This window comes from Lipotes vexillifer, unplaced genomic scaffold, assembly GCF_000442215.2.
Source record: "Lipotes vexillifer unplaced genomic scaffold, Lipotes_vexillifer_v1.1 scaffold1166, whole genome shotgun sequence".
In the NCBI taxonomy this organism is placed as follows: Eukaryota; Metazoa; Chordata; class Mammalia; order Artiodactyla; family Lipotidae; genus Lipotes; species Lipotes vexillifer.
This window is the reverse complement of record NW_006773421.1, coordinates 1845844-1868338: the sequence shown is the minus strand read 5'-3', so window position 1 is coordinate 1868338 and position 22495 is coordinate 1845844. Positions and strand designations below refer to the sequence as shown.

General features: G+C 44.7%; 1 pseudogene; it reads right to left on the bottom strand.

The window, feature by feature from the left end:
* Positions 1 to 22495, bottom strand: part of LOC103076949 (eukaryotic translation initiation factor 2 subunit 3 pseudogene) — a 162555-nt pseudogene that overhangs the window by 1519 nt on the left and 138541 nt on the right.

The following is a 22495-nucleotide window of genomic DNA, read 5'->3' as shown; positions in this document are numbered from 1 at the left end:
ATGCCGTACCGTTTTTTAATAGCAGTTGTACCATTTTACATTCCCACCAGCAATGCATAAAGTTTCCAATTTCTCCATGTTCTTGCCAACACTTTTTTTTTCCTGCTTTTTTAAGATTTATTTTATACAGGCAATCCTAGTGGGTGTGAAGTGGTATCTCATTGTGGTTTTGTTTTTGTGTTTATTTTTTATTATTATTATTTTTTGCGGTATGCGGGCCTCTCACTGTTGTGGCCTCTCCCACTGTGGAGCACAGGGTCCGGACGTGCAGGCTCAGCGGCCACGGCTCACGGGCCCAGCTGCTCCGCGGCATGTGGGATCTTCCCGGGCTGGGGCACGAACACATGTCCCCTGCATCGGTAGGTGGACTCTCAACCACTGTGCCACCAGGGAAGCCCTCATTGTGGTTTTGATTTGCATTTCTCTAATGATTAGTGATATTGAGCATCTTTTCAAATGCTTATTGGCTATTTGTATATCTTCTTTGGAGAAATGTCTATTCAAGTCCTTTGCCAATTTTTTAATTGGGGTGTTTGTGTTTTTGTTGTTGAGTTGTAGGAATTCTTCATGTATTCTGAATATCAATCCTTTATCAGATATATCATTTCCAAATATTTTCCCCTATTCCATAGGTTTTCTTTTCACTCTGTTGATAATGTTCTTTGATGCACAAAAATTTAAATTTCTGATGAAGTTCAACTTATCTATTTTTTCTTTTGTTGCCTGTGTTTTTGGTGTCATAGACAAGAACTCATTGCCAAATCCAGTGTCATGAATATTTCTCCCTATGTTTTCTTCTAAGAATTCTATAGTTTTAGTTCTTTCATTTAGGTCTTTTAACTATTTGAGTTAATTTTCGTATATTGTGTAAGGTAAAGAACTTCATTCTTTTGCATGTGGCTGTTTTCCCAGCAACATTTGCTGAAGACTGTTGAATGGTCTTGGCCTCCTTGTCAAGAGTCATTTGTGCACATGCTAGGGTTTATTTCTGGGCTCTCTGTTCTATTCCATTGGTCTATATGTCTGTTTTTATACCAGTGCCATACTGTTTTGATTATCGTAGCTTTGTAGTATGTGTTGAAATCAGGGTGTGTGAGACCTTCTCCAACTTTGTTCTTCTTTTACAAGATTGTTTTGGATTTTCAGGGTCCTCTAAGATTTTATATGAATATAGGATGATTTTTTTCTATTTCTGCAAAAACATTGTTGGGATTTTAATAGATTGCCCTGAATCTGTAGATGGCTTTGAGTAGTACTGACATCTTACCAATATTAAGTCTTCTAATCCATGAACAGGAACATCTTTCCATTTCTGTGTCTTCTTTAATTTCTTTTAACAATGTTTTGTAGCTTTTAGCATACAAGTCTTTTGCCTCCTTGGTTAAGTTTATTCCTAAGTATTTCATTCTTTTCAATGTTATTGTAAATGAAAATGTTTTCTTCATTTCTTTTTCAGTTTGTTCATTGTTAGTGTACGGTAATGCAACTGATTTTTGTATTCCCTTCATAACTTTTAAGACATTGATCCACCATCATTTGACATCTAGGATTTCTTTTGAGAAGTTTGATCCATTCTGATTCCCATTTCTTTATATGCACCTGTTCCCTCCACCTCTACCTTGACCCATGGACTTTTTATGGATTATCTCTTTATCTTATTGTTTGAAATTTCACAATGATCTTCCTAGATGTGGATTTTTTTTTCATTCACTATGCTAGTCACTTGGAGAACCCTCATGTCTTTTAGTTCTATAAAATTTTATTTAATTTTTCCATCAATAATTTCCTTCCAGTGAATTTTTCTCTTCTATTCTTATGAAATTCTTAGTATTTGGATTCTTATTCTTTGGGTTTACAACAAGTCTTCAGATTTTTTCTACTTCTATTTTCTACTTTTTTTTTTTTTTTTGGCCATGCTGCATGGCATGCAGGATCTTAGTTCCCTGACCAGGATCAAACCCATGCCCCCTGCAGTGGAAGCTTGGAGTCTTAACTGGACCGCCAGGGAAGCCCTTCTATTTGCTACTTTATTATCATTTAGTTATAATTTATGGGAGACTTCCTTACTTTTTAATTTTAATCCTTTTGAATAATGTTATTTTGGTTATCAATTTTAATTTCTAAGAGCTCTTTCTTGTTTTCAAGTTGGGCATTAATAGCACTAATACCTTTTAAATAGCATTTTACTTTTGCTTTATGGATGAAAAAATCATGTTATCTTTCTGAGAATCTTACAGCCTTGTCTATTTTCCTTCCAAATTCTTTTTCTTATGTTTACTTTCCATTGTATCTTCTATGAAAAGGATTTCCTTAAGGGTCTGATGATTTCCTTAAAGCTCTCTGTCTATGTTTAATTGGAGTTGCTTTTGACTGGGGGAGGGGATTTACTGGGGGAGGAGGATCAGGTTGCCAGTGACTCTTTTCACTGTATCCCTCTAGTGTCAGTATGTGGGGTTTTTAAAATTTTTTTTTGCCTACCAGAGAAGTGCCATCCAGTCTCCTGCTTTAGAATTCTGTTGATGTGTGTGAGGGTGTACTTGGCTGTTTGCATTTTGGAAACAGAGCAGGAAAGGGTGGAGGGTCCTTCATATGTAAAGAGTAGACTTTCATGGAATTCTCTTATTTTCACTGTTTGCCTAGCTCTTGAGCTTTGATGAACCCATCTTCCTGAATTTAGAATCTCCTTGGCTTAATATTTTTTCAGAGAAAAGACTTCTAGCTTCCTTGAGTAATAGGGAAGGCAGATGCTTGGCTGCTCGTGTTGGTGAGGGCTCCTGGGAAGTCCACGTGTTCTGAATACAGACTTTCAATCATTTCCCCTCTTTTCACCCCAACTCCCACATCCATAGGTTTGTTGGCTGGATGTTTGCATGCAAGCTTGGCGACACCACAACACTTTGAATGTATTGATTTTGTATTTAATATCTGGTGAGGCAAGTCCCTCCTCACTCTTCTGAATTTTCTTGGCTAGTCTCAGACACTTATTTATTTCTATGAATTTAAAAAAATCATGGAAAAGAATCTAAAAAAGAATACATATACATTATATAACTGAATCACTTTGCTATACACCTAAAACTAACACAACATTGTAAATCAACTATATTTCAATAAAAATTAAAACAAACAAAACAAACAAAAACATTACAAAGCATTTCTATAGACGTGTACAGATCAACACGAATTTTATAATAATTTAATTTAGTTTCCCAAATAACCCTGTTGGGGTTCTAGTTGAATTCTTATTCATTCTTGTATTTCTAGTGCCTTGCACAGGGCCTGGATCACGTTAGGCTTTCAAAAAGCATCTGTTAAATGGAAATAAACCTTTGATTCCAGTGCCTGGACCCTTTCTCTTACACCGTCCTGTCTGATTTGTGCACAGATCACAGAGCCGGACGCAGAACCAGAAGAACTCAGGTGTCATAACTCACCATCCAGCACTTTTTACACCACATTTGTACCTGTAAAACACTTCTGAACAGTTACACACAGCCCAGCACAAAGGAATGCACCAGAGTGAATGGAAGGTCATAAGGCCATAGGAGACAAAGTGTTTTAAAATCTTGAAGAAATATCTCTGCCTGGGTCAACCTGTCCCACCAGCATCACAAGCTTCGGTGTGGAGGAACAGGAAGGACAGGTAATGCCCGACAGGTACATTTATGTTGGGGCAGATGGAATGTTATCAAATTTATTTATGTTTTCCCATAGGAGGAGCTGTATTTCAATGGCATGAATATGAGTGTAAAAATAGGATGGTTTATCTGCCACGTCTGATCCATGTGGAGTTTAAGTCATAAAGTTTATTAGTGCCCCTGATTTAATATGACACATTTCCAGTGCAAATTACTCTGAGATCATCGTGTTCATAAAATATGACAGAAATCTTTTAAGTGTAAGCATAAGTTCTGAATTAATTTAATAACCCAGTCTGGAAAGAGGCACATGGTTTAAAACATACCATTATGCACTGGACTCCTGCTTTCCTCTTCTACCCCGCCCCCCTCCCCACTGCTCGTGCCACTTTTGAAAAGCCCTTCTTCGTGTCTTGAGTCAGCCGGCCTCTTCCCAGAGCTCAGGGTTTTGCCTTCTCAAGGAGGTTTGGAAGGAGATGTATTAGCATGGCCAAGGTGAGGGGGTCCGTCCTTCTGTACCCTGGGGGCCCTGAGCACAGCTGGTTTTAGTTTTTAATGGTACCCACCCAAGAGAATGATTTACCACCCTTAGTGGGCTGGGTGGTGTGTTGGAGTGCCAGCAGGCAAATCATAACGTTGGAAAGTCACGGTTGCAGGGAGTGTGAATGCGCCTCCCTCATCTTTCCAGATGGGAAAAAGATTACAGCAGCAGGACACACGCCCCGACTCTCAAATGCACATGACATCACAGTGTAAATTGTGAAATGTAGGGCTCTTTATCTCGTGGCAGTGTAAAACAAAACAAAATTTTCACCACGATAAAAAATAGAATAAAGAAAAGCTAGGAGCCCTTTGGTATAACTCGACCAACAGGATATTCAGCCTTCCATCTCGTGGATGGACCAGTGACACCATGTCAGAGAAATCTGAGACCCACACTCACCACTCATGCTCAGATATTGCAGGGCCTGGGCTTACTCCATGCTCACTTGCTAACTCACTTCCTGGGCAATCCTGTCTTTTTTCTGGACTGTGGGGTTGCCCTTTGCACTGGCAAAGGAGGCTGGGACCCTGCGCTGGGGGGGACCCTGGGCCCTCCCTAGACGAGCTCTGGGGAAATCCTCTGGTTTTTTCCTAATTCAGCCTCTAAGCAGAGCCTGGAAGGGCCACCCGAGTGCCTAGTGATGAGACCTCTTTCCTGGTTGTGCTTCCGAGACGAAAACAGGGCAACGTGCTCCAAGTGGATCAGCTCCTCCCAGGTGGCTGCCAGCAGCTCAGAAAGGATGCTCTGCCACGGTCCGAATTTTGCTTGAGGGGCACCATGGAGTGTGAATATCATTCTTCTTTCAGGTTTCTGCCATCACCTCTAGAAACTGCCAATAGCAAGAGCTCAAAGTGGGTTTTAGCAAGAGATCCCACATCATTCCTTTTAGGGAGAAACTTCTTTTTCTTCAGAGCCCGGCTCAAGTCCCACGTCCTCCATAAAACTGTATCCCCCCAAACCAGCCAACAGTGTGATGTCTTTCTTCATCGGCCTCCCATTGCCTTTATTACTTAAAATATACGATTTGCTCTCAGTGATATTCCCATTGGCTCTTTCACTGTGCATTGTCTCGTTCTGTTTTCTGATTACTTCCTGTGGGTAAGTCTCGTCGCCCAGCCAGGCTATAAATGCCAACCCCTGTCCAGGGGCTTGCAGTGTTGGGGAGGGTGGTCCTCAGTGAAATCATGTTTATTTGAATCAGAGAGAAAATTGGAGTCTGGGCTGTGGGCTGAGGACTGAGACTGGGTGTGTGCCAGCCCTCCTGAGGAATGGGGGGGCACCCCCCCATCCCGCCCCGGGCAGAGTCTGTGGAGCCTGGACACAAGGAAGTCCTTCCCTCCGGTTTCCAAGCCTCCCTTTGAACCCATACCTGTTCTCGGGACCCCTGGCCTCTGTGCTTTTCTCCTTGCTTCTCTCCCCAGCTACAGCACTTAGGTCCCTCATTGCCTTGTGTCTGAAATCCAAATCCCTCAAAAGTCAGCTCCACTGTCATCTTTTCCAGAAAATGTGGCCCAGTCCCTCAGCTGAAATTTCCCTTTCTCCTCGCTGAACCCCACTGGCATCTATTTTCATCTCTTTGATGGTACTGTTCACTTTCTCTTTTTAGTTATTATATTTGTGCATGAACTCCCTTTTTTTTTTGTATTAACTTTTCTACTGCTGCTGCAACAAACGACCGCAAACTTAGTGGCTTAAAATAATACAAAAGTATTACTTTACAGGTCTGGAGGTTAGGAATCCAACATAGGTCTCACTGGGCTAAAATCAGCGTGTCTGTGTTCCTTCTGGAGGCGCAAGTGGGGAATCAATTTCCTCGCCTTTCCCAGCTTCTGGAGGAGGCCCACCTTCCTTGGTTTGTGGCCTCTTCCTCCATCTTCAAAGCCAGCAACATTGCCTTTTTCTGGACCCTTCTTCCACTGTTACATCTCTCTTTTACCACAGCTGGGGAAACTTCTACCATTTTAAGGATTCACATGATGGTTTGGGTCCACCCGGATAATCCAGAATAATCTCCCCATTTCAAAGTCCTTAACTTCAATCACATCTGCAACCTTAATTCCCTTTGCCATGCGATGTAACATATTCACAGTTTCAGGGGATTACGACAGGGACATCTTTGGGGGAAGGCATTATTGTGTTTATCACATCTCCCTTATACCAAGAGCTCCTTTTGGTTTTTCAATAAATATTTTTCAAAATTCAATTAAGTGCTGGGCACTGCTCATGGAGCAGCGATACAGAGAGCACTGAGACATAATCTCTAGCCTCAAGAAGTTTAGAACCTGGTAAGACAGTTGCAGAAACAATTACAAGACAGTGTGACACGTGCGATAATGGAGCTGAGTGCAGACAGTAGGGGTTGCCCAGAGGAGGGGTAGATGGCTTTTTCTGGAGTAAGTAGTGGACAGCTGGTCAGGGAAGACCTCACCAAGAAAGTGACAACTGACCAGGTTCTGAAACAGGGTCCAGGTTCACCAGGTGGATGGCCAGGTGGGCTGGAGAAAGGTATTCTAGGGCGGAGCAGGCACACAGCATGTATGTGAGGTAGCATGGTCTTTGGAGGGTTATCACACATGATTTTGAGTTGCTGTGGCATTAGGTGTGGGGAGAGGGAAGCCAGACTGGAGAGGGTGGTGGGAGCTGGATCCCAAGAGGTCTTTCATTCCAAGAAGCTTGGATTCTATAGTTGTAGGAAATGGGGAGGTCTTCAATGGCCTTAGGGAGAATTATATGTCAGAGAGGTTGGTGAAAACCATAAGGGAACAGTGACACAAGGCAAGAGAGAGAAGAATTTCGGAAAGGAGTGATGCATCAACAGTGTGAACATTGGAAGGAGGTTGGGTCACCGGAAGAATGAGCCCCATCATTGGGCTGGAGAGTGAGAGATTTCTGGTGACCTCAGTGGAAGAGGTTTCCACGGAGAGGTGGGGGCAGAGGCAGCCTGCAGTGGACTGAGGGGTGACTGGGAGGTGAGGAAGGGAAAGCACGTGGTAAAACCAACTTGGTCAGGAAAGGAAGGAGAGCCCTGGGGTGACAGCTAGCGACAGTGGTCCCAGGGAGATTTTGTTGGTTGGATCTACATCTGCTGGAGGTCACCAGCTGCCCCCAAGTACCCATCCCAGTGTCAGACGTGTTGTAGATACTCAATAACGGTGTGAAGAATGAATGCATCATGCACATTTCCTGGAAGAGGCTGAAGCGACATCACAGATTTGCCCACCGAGGATTCTTCACTGTCCAGGGGCATTCTTGGAAGCAACTGAAGTCACGAGCTCTGTTCCTAATCATGTGCTTTCCTGAGGCTCGAAAGGCACCCGGCCAGGGTGTCGGCACCTCAGGTCACACCACATCACACAGAACCTCATTTGACTTTCAGGCTGATGTCAGCATTTTCTTACCTTGCTGAGAAGCTCAACTTGGAGATGACATTAATTTACATTTGCCCATTTTCAAATAATGCATTCCAGACCCGAGCCGGCAGCAACGGCTCAGAGGGAGATGATGGCATTTCCTGGATGGAAAAACCTCTTCCCTGTATGCGGGAGACTGTGTGTGTTTTCAGGACTTTCCTTGGGAAAACGGTCCACCAGTTTCCCAGGGAGCGTAATCCCATTTAACACCAGGGAGCCATGCAGGAAAAGAGACTCATCCTTTATCTCCAGGGGGTGATGGAATTGTGATGCAGATGGCATGTTATGGGCTCCTCAGTTTCAGAAATGCCTCTTCTCAAGGTTAAAAATATGTCCCACATAGAGCTGGGCATGTACCCCAGCCAGCGTGTGGGGAAACAGGATTCCTGCAGAGCTGGGCATTGAGGTCCAAGGCCTTGGTCACAGGGAGAGAGCGATGGCTCAGTTGCTGGGATACCCACCCAGGTCCAGGTGCAGGATGAGCCCTCCTGAGAGGGCGTGTGTGTTCCTGGTGCCTTGGCTTCCCACCTGTGACCTTTGTGTGCGCGTGGGTAATGGGGATGTATGTGGAGTTCTTTGATATTCTTGAATGTGCAGTTTCCCAAACCCAATTCTCCTCACAGCATCCCAGCCTTGGCTTTGATCACTGCCTTCCCTCTCTGCGTCCCTCTAAGACTGTCCTCATAGTCTTGTCCCTTCTCCCTGCTTCTCCTTCTGCCCTCCAGCACCAGCAGGATGAACAGCTTCTTCCTTTGTGCTCCTGTTTCAGGTCTATTATTTTGTCCCCATCATTGTTTGGCGTGTCTACCTTGATCCCTAAGCTGCGAGGCTCTGGGTCCTGTTTAACTCAGGAACTTCAGTGTCAGCACAGCACTCGAGACCTAGCACGTTCACTCTATAGATGAATGAACCTATAAAGAGTCCGTGGCTACCCATCCTTCAAGGCCCCCCACCTCACTTTCTATTGCCTTTTGCTCAATTTCTTCCAGAATGATGCTCTCTCAATTCTCGCCCTCGGTTCAACCGGCATCTCCTGAACACCTATTATGGTATTTGGTGTTGGGAGTAAATTTGACTAGATGCCTGTCCTCAAGACATTTAATGAATAGATGAGAATTTAGATAGGTTAATCAACAATTGAGTGAGACAGATGGTGTTATGGAGAAACAGTTGCAGAATAATAAAGACTGTTTTTAATAACCTTCAAAAATTTATTTTAGTGAAGGTTTTATCACTTTGATGCTAAAATGAAATTTTAATGGAGCTGAATGTAAAACCCTGAATATTCTATTTTGTTGCATCATAGATTAAACATTTTTTTCTAAATTAGAAGATAATGTGTTTATTGTAGAAATTCAGAAAAACATAAAAGAGTAAAGGAGAAATAAAATTATTAACCTACACTCAGGGATAACTGCTGTTAACTTTTGGATACAGTTCCTTCCAGCCTACTTATCATCTATCTATAAATGTCTTTTTGTTTTTTGAAAAACATGACATAAAACTGGAATTCTGAAAGTTTTCATTCTTTTTTCCTCTTTTATTACAAACACTTTATCATTAAATACTATGAAATGATTATCAATGACTATGTGATATGACTGTGTCATGGTTAAGACAAAAACTGTTCTTCGCTTTGGATTTAGACTGTTTCCGGTTTTTCTTTATTATAATTAGTAGGAAATTTTTTGTACGAAAACCTGTGTTATTTATCTGTTTTTTTTCCTTTTGGGATGTTCATCTTTTTTCCTATTGATTTTTCAAAACCTCTTTATGTATTAAGAGCATCCATCTTCTGACATATCTATGAAAAATATATTTCCTGGTGTGTCTTTTAATTTTGCTTAGTATCAGATTTTTAAAGCCAGAAAGGATCTCTGAGGAATTTAAAGCTAACTCTTTCCTCTTAAAAGCAAGAAAACTAAAGCTGAAATATTTAAGTGACTTCCAAATGGCTCCTAGACTTGGTCACAGAGCATTCCTAGAACCCAGGATCCCGGGTTCTCGGTGTCCGAAACTCACAGTGTTTTCTCCAGCCTCACATCAGTACTGATTGTACATGGCTGTTCTTTGCTTTCCAATGGCTTAATTTGTGTTGGTTTTGCCTTCCTACCTGGAGGGCAGGGATGGTCTCTTACACCTGTTCTCTATCTACCCTATCTGGTGCCCGATACCCTTCCCCTGCTTCCTGCACAAGGCTTAGCACATGGCTAGGAATGGAGTGGTTGCTTAATAAATACTTGTTAGTTAATACACTGTTTATTTTTTATTGAGGTATAGCTAATTTACAATGTTATATTAGTTCCAGCTGTACAACATAGTGATTCAATATTTTTATAGATTATGCTCCATTTAAAGTTATTATAAAATATTGGCTATATTCCCTGTGCTGTACAATGTATCCCTGTAGCTTATTTGTTTTATACATAGTAGTATGTACATCTTAATCTCATATCATGCCCCTCCCCCTATCCCTCTTTCCACTGGTAACCACTCATTTGTTCTTGGTATCTGTGAGTCTGTTTCTTTTTTGTTATATTCATTCGTTTTATTTTTTTAGATTACACATATATGTGATAACATACAGTATTTGTCTTTCCCTGTCTGACATATTTCACTAAGCAATACCCTTTAGGTCCATTCACATTGTTGCAAATGGCAAAATTTCATTATTTTTTATGGCTGAGTAATATTCCACTGTGTGTGTGTGTGTGTGTGTGTGTGTGTGTGTATCACATCTTCTTTATCATTCATCTGTTCATGGACACTTAGGTTGCTTCCATATCTCTGCTATTGTAAATCATGCTGCTATGAACATTGGGGTGCATGTATCTTTTCGAATGAATGTTTACTTTTCTTTAAATATATACCCAGGAGTGGGACTGCTGGATCATATGGTAATTCTGTTTGTAGTTTTTTGAGGACCCTCCGTACTGTTTTCCGTAGTAGCTGCACCAATTTACATTCCTATCAACAGTGTAGGAGGGTTTCCTCTTCTCCAGATCCTCACCAACGTTTGTTATTTGTAGGCTTTTTTTTTTTTTTTTGCGGTACGCAGGCCTCTCACTGTTGTGGCCTCTCCCGTTGTGGAGCACAGGCTCTGGACGCGCAGGCTCAGTGGCCATGGCTCACGGGCCCAGCCGCTCCGTGGCATGTGGGATCCTCCCCAACCTGGGCACGAGCCCATGTCCCCTGCATCGCCAAGCGGACTCTCAACCACTGCGCCACCAGGGAAGCCCTATTTGTAGGCTTTTTGATGATAGCCATTCTGATTTTCATCGCCCCAAAGTAAATCTGTCCCCAGTGAGCAGCCACTTACCACTCTCCCCTCCCTCAGCCCCTGCCCATCACTCATCTACTTTCTGTCTCTCTGGATTTACCTATTCTAGATATTTCATAGAAATGGAGCCATACCACATGTGACCTTTGTGCCTGGCTTCTTTCACTTAGCATAATGTGTTCAAGGATTGTCCACGTGTAGCAGGTGTCAGTCCTTTGTTTCATTTTTTATGCCCGAATGATATTCCATGGTATAAATATGCCAGCGTGTGTTTATCCATTTGTCTGTTGATGGACATTTGGGTTGTTTCCACACAGCCTGGGTTTTGAGGGCCAGGGCCCCTGACAGCCAGAATCCCTCAGATTATCCTAAAACCAACCCTATATCAACTCTACCCCAATCTGTGTTTGAAACTGCTTTTCTCCATGGGAGGCTCAGGGACTTCTTTTGGCTTTTAAAGTGACTCCAGATGGAGATTCCGAGTTGCAGAGCTGTGGATCCAGGGAAGGAGCTCTCTTTTGGGGATTCCGAGGCCCTGGTGCAGTGGCTGCAGTGACAGGGTGGAGACGCCCCTCTGCTCCCCGCGGGCAGGACAGGGGCTGCCTGCAATCATCTCCCTCCTGCACTTCGTTAACAGCTTCAATTAGCCCAGGAGCCAGCGATGCTTCATCAACTGCCTGGATCGGCAGCAAAATTAAGCCGTCACGTTTATGAACTGCCCGGCGAGCTCTGGTAGGAACTCTGCATATTTTATATTTAATAACTTGCCGCTCGTTTTTATTTATAATGCTAATAATGATTTGGGGGGGTTGCTCTGGGAGAGAGCAGGAGGGAGGGAGAGAGAGAGAGAGAGAGAGAGAGAGAGAGAGAGAGAGAGAGACATGGCGACTTCGACACAGAGAGATGGCAGGGCTTGTGACAAAGCGGAGACGGCTCTTACCTCTGTCATCACCTGCCCCTGACCCGCCCTACCCCACAGTGGTGAGGGGCAGCCCTCCAGTGACAGGCAGCAGGGGCTTCTCCGGCCTCGCAGAAAATGCTCTCTGTCTGGAGCCTAATGACCAGGAGCCAGCGAGGCATCCTGTGTGTGCGGGCAGCCTCTCTGGGCCCACTCTTACTGTGTCCATCCTCTGACGTGGCGAGTGGGGTCCAGGGGCCCCGTGGGCTTTAGGGGGGCCAGTCCACAGAGTGGGGCTCCCCCTCTCCACCCTCAGGTCTGCCTCACTAGCTCCCCCTATGGCCTGTCCATGGGTGGATCAGACTGGGCAAAGGAAGTGAGGAAGTGGGTTCCCCCCCGGCTCCAGGAAATATTTCATAGTGTACCTGCATCATTGGAGAGCCCCTTAGCATCTTTCAAAATGAGTATTTTAGCGACTCCTAATTTTTGGTTAACTTTTAATTTTATATTGGAGTAGAGACAATTAACAATGTTTGGTAGTTTCAGGTGCACAGCAAAGCGACTCAGCCATACATAGATATGTATCCGTTCTCCCCCAGACTCCCCTCCCATCCAGGCTGCCACACAACATTGAGCAGAGTTCCCTGTGCTCTGCAGTAGGTCCTTGTTTGTCCATTTAAAATATGACAGTGTGTATAGGTCAGTCCCAACCTCCCTAACTATCCCTTCCCCGCATGCTTCCACCCTGGTAACCATAAGTTTGTTCTCTAAGTCTGCGAAGTGACTCTTCATTTGGATGTAAGGAAACTAAGGTCCAGAGGGCCCAAGTGACTTTCCCAGGTCACCAGCTGGTTGGCGGTGGCACACAGGGGCGTGGGAAGGGCATCCGATTTCCTGTTTTGAGTTGGGTAGTGGGGAGGCTGGGCATCTCAGGTCACCCCGCCTGGGTTCAGGGCTCAGCTCCGCCTCTGAGTACCCGTGGGTACTTGGGCAAGTTCTCTGGCTCCTGGGTCTCAGTATGTGTCTCCATAACCCAGGAATAATCAGAATCTCCGTCTCACGGGATTGCTGGGAGATTTTTCTCAAGATCACATTCGTGAAAGTACTTTGTAAACTATAAATCACTGCACATATATTTATCCATCACCTGCTGCTGGGAAGGCCCTCTGGCTTGTGGCATAGCTGGGTGGACTTCAGGGCAGGGCTTTGCAACTCTTTTCGGGGAAAGAGCTAACTGGTAACTGTCTTAGACTTGGCGTGTCTTCTGGTTTCTGTTGAAACTACAACTGGGCCTCCTTATCCACTGGGTTCCGCACCCTCAGAGATGGAAAATATTCGGAAAAAAGATTCCAGAAAGCTCCAAAAAGCAAGACTTGAATTTGTCACACACAGGCAGCTATTTATGTAGCATTTACATCGTACCAGGTATTATAAATAATCTAGAGATGATTTAAAGTATAGAGGAGGATGCGTGTAGGTTCTATGCAAATTCTACACCATTTTATATAAAGGACTTGATCATCTGTGGATTTTAGTATCTGAGGGGGTCCTGGAACCAGTCCCTCTTGGACACTGTACTCCCGTCTGCAGTTGTAGCTGAAAGCAGCCTTTGACAATACATAATTCCATGGGTGTGGCTCTGTTCTAATGGAATTTATTTACAGACACAGGCTGTGGCGGGATTTGTTCTGCAGGCCATTTGTCCACTTCTGCTCCCAAGCAGCATGTTCCCGGGGCTGAAAGCACTGCTTCTGAGAACGCAGGGCTGTCTGGTGGGAGGGTCCCCTGAGACACATTCACTGCACCACAGCCTGGTTGCTTCACAAGGAGGTTTTTTTTCCCTGCAAATTTTCCCTACCAAGAATATAGTATTAAAATCTCCATTACCCATGGCCTCCTGTGGACCCCTCTAGAGGGAACTGACCAGGCTTGGTCTCTGAGCTCCAGGAGCCCGGCTCCACTTGTGTTTAGGAGAGGAAATTAATTGTATTCACCACCCACCCCCGCACCCGCTGCTTCCATTGTTGACGATTAAGGTAACGCCTCTGCACCAAAGATTTTGTGGTTGAAAAGCTCACCCAACTTTCTCCCATAGCTGGCTCTTTCCGGAGGGTTTCCGTTGCCACTGTCCTGGAGGATAAGGTGGGGCAAAGGGAAGAGGAGAACGCAGAAAATGCTAGAGATGGGAGGAGGCTGAACGGGCACGACAGGGAATCATTCACTTCTACTGCTCCCTCGTCACTTACAGGCTTTGGGCTTGGTGTCGCGCAGACACCAGATCTAATCTTTCTCACCACCTTACAAGGTGGATTATGCCATCTTGCAGGTGGAGTAGCAGAGACCCAGATAGACTGGTTATTGCCAACGGGAGTGAGAGGTGGGTCCGGTTTCAGTCCGGTTCTGTCTGATTTCCAAGCTCATCATCTTCCCACTACACCTCACTGCCAGACAGATTTATTGGGTCCGTGGAGCTCAGCAGAAATGCCTTCACCTGCTCCGGGCACACCCTCTTCCTCCAGGGCGAACATGAGACAGCGGAGTGGAAGAGTTGGGGAAAGCATGGGCTGAAAACCAGGAATCTGCATCAGAGCTCGGCTCCTAAATCTCCACTTGACCTTGGGCAAGTCACAGCTGCTTGGCTGGCCTCGGTTTCCTCATCTGGGCACTGAGCTAGTCTTGACGGCACCTTCCAGCCCTGTGATTCTCAAAGCTTTTCTGCAAAGAGCCTGTGGTGGCCAATTCGTTCTGCTTCTCCCCCGTCTGGCTGCTCAATAGGAGGGAGGGAGGGAGCAAAAAAGCAAGGTCAATCAATTCCAGCCAAGACCGAAGCCTAAGAGATGGGGCGTGGCATGCTGAAAGATGATGGCTGGCAAAAATCATTAGAAGCATCTTTCAACAATCTATATGCCGTTATCGATCTGCTTATAGATCATCTTCCTCCATTCCTCCCACTCCTTTTTTTTCCCCCAAGATCTTCTGGATCAATACAGCAAGTGCATTGAGACTGTAGCAACACATTTAAAACCTTATAAAAGGTTATTTAGTTGCTAACAGTGCAGTGGTTTCTGCAAAGCCTGCCAAAAGGTTACAGCTTTTTGGGGATCATAAATTACAGAGGACATGAAAAAAGTAAGTGCGGTTTTCTTTATTGTCTGAATGATGGATGGACTCCTGAACAGGGCAGAAAATACATCATATCACCTTTAATGGGCGTGCATTTCTGCAGTCATAACTCACAATTTTGAAATAGAAAATGGTGAAATATGGCGTTGTATATTCCACTTGTGACATATTTATGAGTCCTCGCCTTCTTATAAATACAGTGATTGCTATTTCAAAGCACCACGTCAGGTATGAGCTGAGCGCAAACAGCTGGCACGGCTGAAAAATTATAGCCAGAGTGGACGTTTTCAAAAACTCTCTCTCGCAGCAGTAAATTTACAGTATTTGCACTAACTGTTATTAAAACCAAATCCATATCTTGGCAACAGGAATCCATTGCTCAGTAACAGCTGGAGTGACAGTGTGTCCCGACAGCTGGGGTGAGCTCTGAACTTGGCTGCGGTGCACACCCAGGAGGAAAGACCCACACCAGGGAGCTCCACGGAGCTGGTGTCTGGAACCCAGGCCGGGTGGGGAGCCCTCACCGGGCCTGCCTCTGTCTCCTGTCTGACCACTGCATCTAGGCTGCTTCCAGCTCTTCTCCTGGCCTGGCCACAATCCTCTACTGACAGTTTTCTGTCTAGATCTTTGAGCCACTCAGCCATACTCCTTCCCTGCTCCCTTCTTTCCACCCCAGTGAGTCATTCTAGCGTCTGGAGAGGGAAGTAACAGAGCCAAAACCGGGGGCAGAGCCTGTGCACAGCCTGGAGAGGAAAGACATAGGGCAGAGTCCATCCAGGCAGGCTTGTGTTGGGGAGATGGGGTTGGAGGGGCAATTAGGCTGTGGATTAAAAAAAACCCCAAAACTCGGGATATAAAAGGCCAGATGGTCTATGCAATAATAATAATTTTCAGTTCAACCAAAAAATTGTTGAGCCCTGATTACGAGCTAGGCATAATTTTAAGGGATGAAAATAGAAAAAAATGAATAAGACATCATATTTACTCTCAAGGAGCTTACAGTCTACAGACTGCCCGAGACTCAGCTAATAATACTACACAAGTTTCTAAATTCTTTTCTTCCCTAGTATTTTATTTGGCTGTTTTAACAACTAAAGAAAACACACAGTAACATGGGTGAAACTTCAGATATGAGGTTAAATGAAAGGAGACAGACACAAAAGGATGCATATTCTAGGATTCAACTTGTATGAAGTTTAAAAGCAGGCAAAATTGGACTGACAAGGGCTTAATTTCCTAAAGATACAAACAGCTCATACAACTCAATAACAACAAAAACAAATAACCCAATCAAAAAAAATGGGCAGAAGACCTAAATAGACATTCCTCCAAAGAAGACCTACAGATGGCCAACAGACACGTGAAAAAATGCTCAACATCGCTAATTATTAGAGAAATACAAATCAAAACCATAATGAGGTACCACTGCACATTGGTCAGAATGGCTATCATCAAAAAGTCTACAAATAATAAATCCTGGAGAGGGTGTGGAGAAAACGGAACCCTCCTACACTGTTAGGGGGAATTTAAATTGGTGCAGCCACTATGGAAAACAGTATGGAAGTGTCTCAAAAAACTAAAAATAGAGCTACCATATGATTTTGCAATCCCACTCCTGGGCATATATCTGGAAAATACGAAAATGCTAATTCAAAAAGGTACATGCATACAATGTTCATAGCAGCACTATTTACAATAGCCAAGACATGGAAGCAACTTGAATGTCCATTGACGGATGAATGGGTAAAGAAGATGTGGTACATATTTACAATGGAGTATTACTCAGCCATAAAAAATAATGAAATAATGCCATTTGCAGCAACATGGATGGACCTAGAGGTTATCATACTAAGTAAAGTAAGTCAGACAGAAAGACAAATGTCATATGATATCACTCATATGTGGAATCTAAAAAATAATATGAATGAACTTATTTACAAAACAGAAACAGACTCACAGACATAGAAAACAAACTTATGGTTACCAAATAGGAAAGGAGGGGGAGGGATAAAATGGGAGTTTGGGATTAGCAGATACAAACTACTATATATAAAATAGATAAACAACAAGGTCCTACTGTATAGCACAGGGAGCTATATTTAGTGCCTTGTAATTATACTGGAAAAGAATATGAAAAGGAATACTACATACACACTCTCCCTGGGATCCTGCACATAAGGACCAGTGAGGGTCTGCACTGTACCAAATAACTGAGTTGGGAGGCCCCTGCTTCTCCTGGGACCTCACAGCTGCCCTCAGTCGCTGCCTTGAACTTGGGGTCTCTGGAGAATGGAGCTTGAAAACCAACGGTCCAGTGATTCCCAGCTCTGGCTTTGCAATCTGTTCAGAACATTTCCATGAATATCAAGGGGTGGGCGTAAAATTCACACGAAAAATTGGGACCAGTGGTCTATACTCATCTATTCTATTCTTTCTTTCACCGTTTGCTAAGGTCCTTCTGTTTGCTGTAAGGACGGATTTGCTACGTGCAGGGGGCTTGGGATGAACGGTGACAATGATGTGGTAACTATGTTCAGGAATTTGCAGATTGGGGAGGGGCCCTCTCTGTCTAAGCAGGCAGCATGGACAGATGAATTCTGCTGGGATGCGGGGGAAGAGAATTTCACTGAGGGGGCGATGTTGGCACTGGATCTTGAAGGGCGAATATAAGTTCACCAGGAAGAGAACTTGAGGTGAAGGAAACAGAGGAGCAGAGTCCATGGTGCCAGGAGCATGGTTTGCAGGGGAAGGATGGAGTGAAGAGGTAGGGTGGGGAACGTCCTTTGGAAGATGCTAAATGTCACTCCAGGGATTAGGCTTTATCCTGTCAGTGAAAGAAGTCCTAGCAAGCTTTGCTCAGGCGCTTGAGGTAGTCAGATCTGTGTTTGAGACACTGCCTCTGCAATGCTTCAAATCATGGTGTGGAGGGAGGGCAGTCTGATGCTGGGTAAATAGCTGACTCCATCAGGGACTCCTGAGTGGGAGGCGCCATGGGTCACGCTGATCCCTGAGTGGACTGCAAGCTCTCAGACCATAGAATCCAGCATCAAATAATAACCAAACAACACCCACTATTCACTAAGGTTGAGAACTACTTAGAGTTTCAATCCAATGTTCTCACCCATTTGTTTTTTTTTTTTGAGGATGGGGTGCTAGTTTTTGTGGGTGTGATTTTAATAGAAATATCTGTTCAATCATGAAAGAAATACATTCTTCTTGTAAAAAAAAAAAAAGAAATCAAACAACATAGACAAGAATAAATTCAAGACGGACCAGAGGCCACTTTGGCCTTAGTATTCTGCCCAGATCTGATATTTGGCCTCAGTTTTGCCTTTGGAGGGACAGACAGTTGAGACCGACTTCAACATCATTTCTGGCCTCGCTGAACCTGTGTGTGATCAACGGTTGTGTGACTGCATCATATGTAATCATAATGACAGCAGTGATATGAACAAGGTGTGGCATTCAGATTTATTAATAGTTAAACATTGATTTTGAAATAAAGGCAAGCCCTCTAGATATAACCTGGAGTGGCAATCTCTTTTGTGCTTTATATGTCAGAATCCTATCAATCACTGGAAGTAAAAATGTGCATTTATTATTGCAAGAGTGAGGTGCTGCACTATGTGTGTTACTTTTATGCACAAAAATTACGAACTTTCAAATAGATAAATAAAAAGGGGGAATAGCGGATACTTAATATGAATGACAGGAGAGAATATGCTAGCTGATAGCTAACATGCCGCAAACCACAGAGCCCACATGCCCTGGAACTCGCGCGCCACAACCAGAGAGAGAAAACCCGCACACCACAGCTAGAGAGAGCTCCGGGTGCCACAATGGAGATCCCGTGCCGCAGTGAAAGATCCTGCGTGCCTCAATGAAGACCCCGTGTGCCGCAACTAAGACCTGACACAGCCAAAAAAATAAATAAAAGAAAAGAAAATAAATAAATATTTTAAAATTGCAATAATAAAGCTTTAGCATAAAAGTATGTGTTGGGGGGGTTCCCTGGTGGCGCAGTGGTTGAGAGTCCGCCTGCTGATGCAAGGGACTCGGGTTCGTGCCCCGGTCCAGGAAGATCCCGCATGCCGCGGAGCGGCTGGGCCCGTGGGCCATGGCCACTGAGCCTGTGCGTCCGGAGCCTGTGCTCCGCAACGGGAGAGGCCACAACAGTGAGAGGCCCGCATACCGCAAAAAAAAAGAAAAAAAAAAGTGTGTGTTGGCTTTGGCGTCCTCGTTGGCTGAATTTAAACATTTGACCACTTGGCATTCAGGTGGAATGTACTTCTGAATATAATGCACCTCTAGATGTAAACTGAATTTTTTTTCTCTCCTTCACCCTTAGTCTCTTCCTTGGAGGTAACCCCTGAGTCTAGCATATTTTCTTTCAAACTTTTGAAATGTAGCTATAAAATATTTATATTTTTTCCTCACAACAATGGGATTGTACCAGGGTACTGTCCAACAATTTGCTATTTGCCACTCAATAATTTAATACAAACTTCTTTCCACAAGACTCCATATAGCCCTATTTTATGTTTTGTAATGACTGCTTATATTTCAGTATATGGGTGCGGCATTACTTATTTAACCAATCTCCCGTGAGAGAACATTTAGGCTATTTCCAATTTTTATCCTTTGTAAGGAATGTGGCAGTAAACATTTTTGTATGGTTTTTTTGGGGTAAGTACTAATTATTTCCTTTATATATAAGTATGTATGCATATATATAATTTTTGGTCGTTCTCGCCATATTGTCTTCTAGAAATATTGTAACAATTGATATTTCCACCCACAATGTTTATATATAATAAGCCTGTTTCCCTTGCCAACACTGAGTGTCATCTGCTTTTTGAATCTTTGCCAATGTGCTCTCTGAAAAATGGTCTCTTGATATTTTAATATGCATCTTTTATTATTAGTGAGGCTGAACATCTTTCTATATGTCATCACGTTGATTACTTTTAGTCACAGAGGAAATGATATCATCTTAAGTGAAGGAGAAAATATCAATATATGGGTGGATATTTTAGTTTTAGATGCTTATATGTGAATGGAACTCATTATATTTCAGCTTCTCTTTAGAGCGATCAAATCATTTTCACTTCCTAATATCCATTAATCCTCACAATAACCCTGTGAAGGATTTACTGGTACATGAATGTTTTCAGGTGTGAAAGGATAGGGCTTTGAGAGGTCAGCTGATTGGCTTCCGACCTCGTGAGTAAAAAAGTAGATCTGGGGTTTGAAGCTCCATTTCTACATCCCAATCGGTCTTCATTCTATTCTATCCTACTATGTCGGCTCCTGAACAACTGAAATCCAGATACCTGGGCTAACAGTTCCTAAACAGTAGAAAGTGCTACATGTATGGAGCATAGCCCTGTAAATACATGATGGCAGTAAATCCTCATAACCTCTAGGAAGGAGGAGAAAATGACTACCTGTACAGATGGGGACCTGACTACTGTCACACAGGCAGGATTTCACCCTGGAAAGCTCCCTCGAGTCCATGCTTGTGACACTATCCCACCCAGCTTCCCGTGCCAGCCAGCACCCTGCCTGAGGAAGCATCCTCGCACAGATGCTCCCGAGTCCCCACCCTGCAGGGCACTGTGTGAGACTGAAATTTACCCAAGGGAGACAAGACAAAATCAGGCTGAGAATTAAGGGGAGGAATGGTAGGCGCTGCATTTTCTCAGCAAGGACACTGCTGGTGTTTCGAGCAGGGTGACTCAGTGCAGAACTATCTCCTGGGCTGCTGGAGGATTAGCATCTCTGGTTCTTACATTCCGCAGGCACTATGATGACAACTCAAACCCCATTGCCCGAATTTCCAAATAGCCCATGGGAGAGGGGGTACTGTTAGGAACCCCTGGACCAAGGGACGCTTGATTGCGACACATGCTTATCTCAGCTGAGGGGACTGTGTTGTGTCTGGTATGGTGTAGGCCGGGCCTCTGCACAGGGCTAGGGCTCGGGGGGGGGGGGCTCCGCATGGGTCATGCGGTATTTCTGGGCCTTCCTCTGAGGCTGATCCTCCCTAACTCCCGAAGCTCCTGATGCAGCCTCCGTCCACAGTCAATAGACGTCAATACTCACTCTTGACGGATGTCTGGTTGCCTGCCCTCCAGGGCTGGGCTCCAGCCCACGGCAACCCCTCTTCCAGGCCCAGATTCTTCTTCCCTCTGATGGCAGGGGCAGCGGCCGGCAGGGAAATGACCAGGCCACAGTCATCTTGCTACAGGGAGGGATTTCAGAGGGTTGGAACCTGAGCTCTGTGGGTTGGCTCCTTTGAAAGCCCGCCTGGCCCAGTCCTCCCGGCCATGGGTAAGGGCCCACAGGTTCAGCGGCACCCCTCGTGCCAAGCCTGTGGCCGCTGCGTGAGCTCGTGCTAGGAAGAGCTGGGACCTGAGGGGAACAATCAACAGAACTTCAGGAAACTTGAGAGGAGAAGAAGGCAGTGAGTGCCTACGTGCGCGTGTTGGGCTCCTGGCCTGCAACTGCATCCAGCCAGCCGGCTGTGCGCCCCCGCCCCGGTGGCTCCTTGGGAGTGCTTTTTAAAGTAGTGGCTGCAGCCCTGCAGCAGCGATATTTAAACCATCGCTCACCTCCAATTGGCCCAGCGAAGAGGTTTTGTTATGGGGCAATCAGAGCACGTGTGCAAAGAGAGGTGATTCTGAGAACAGGAAGTTCTTTAGAGCAACCAGATTTCTAACACAAGGGAGATGCCCCTTCTGAGTCCTGCTTCCACATTTGTGTAAACAGCAATCTCCTTCACCCTTATGTTATTTAGGGCTAGACTATGAACAGGAAAGCTCACTGTTCAGAAGCAATTGGTTTTTAAATTGGTGCATGCACCGGATGTTATAAATCTTGGGTGGCCTCCCTTGTCCTGTGGCTCCTGCCTTGGGAGGGCGGGTGATGCTGGGAGATGAGGGGCCTCCTGATGGGCTCCTGGTGGTTTTGCTTCTGCTGCTGGGAGAAGTCTGGTCAGAGAATCTTCTAGTCTGAGGCTCTTGCCAGTGAGCCCCTCGCTGGGAAGCCAGTGGCTGGGCTCTGAGGTGCTCTGGGGAGATACAGGGGATTTGTGGGAACTTCCTGTTGCTTTTTTGGACCTGCTAGTTTTGTGTGGCTCACCGCCCATCCCCTGGGACACGCTGTCCAGCTGATGAGCTCTGTGGCTTCATGAGAGGCAACCCAGGGGCAAGTGGGTCCTTCTTTGACTGCAGAAATTGTCACGATGAGCATGGCCTTTCATCTCTGGAGAGAAATAACCCAAGATGTTGGGGGTGCACACTTTATGCTGATTCCACTCGCTCTCTGTTAACCTTGTAATGTCTTAATGCAGACCTGGGCGGCAACCAAGCTGGATAAGCCTTCTGAAGTGGTCCAACCTTGCAGACTTAGGAGGCTGGCTGAGGGGTACTCTGTACAGATGTGGTGTGTTATGGGCACACCAGTGTCTCTATGAAAATCCACAGACGTTCATCCTGGAACCAGCCAGGGTCTTTTTTTTTCTGCAGAGATGAAAAAAGTATATTCATTACTGGAGAACTTGGACTTTATTCTAAACTAGTTTCAACTTGGTATGCAGAA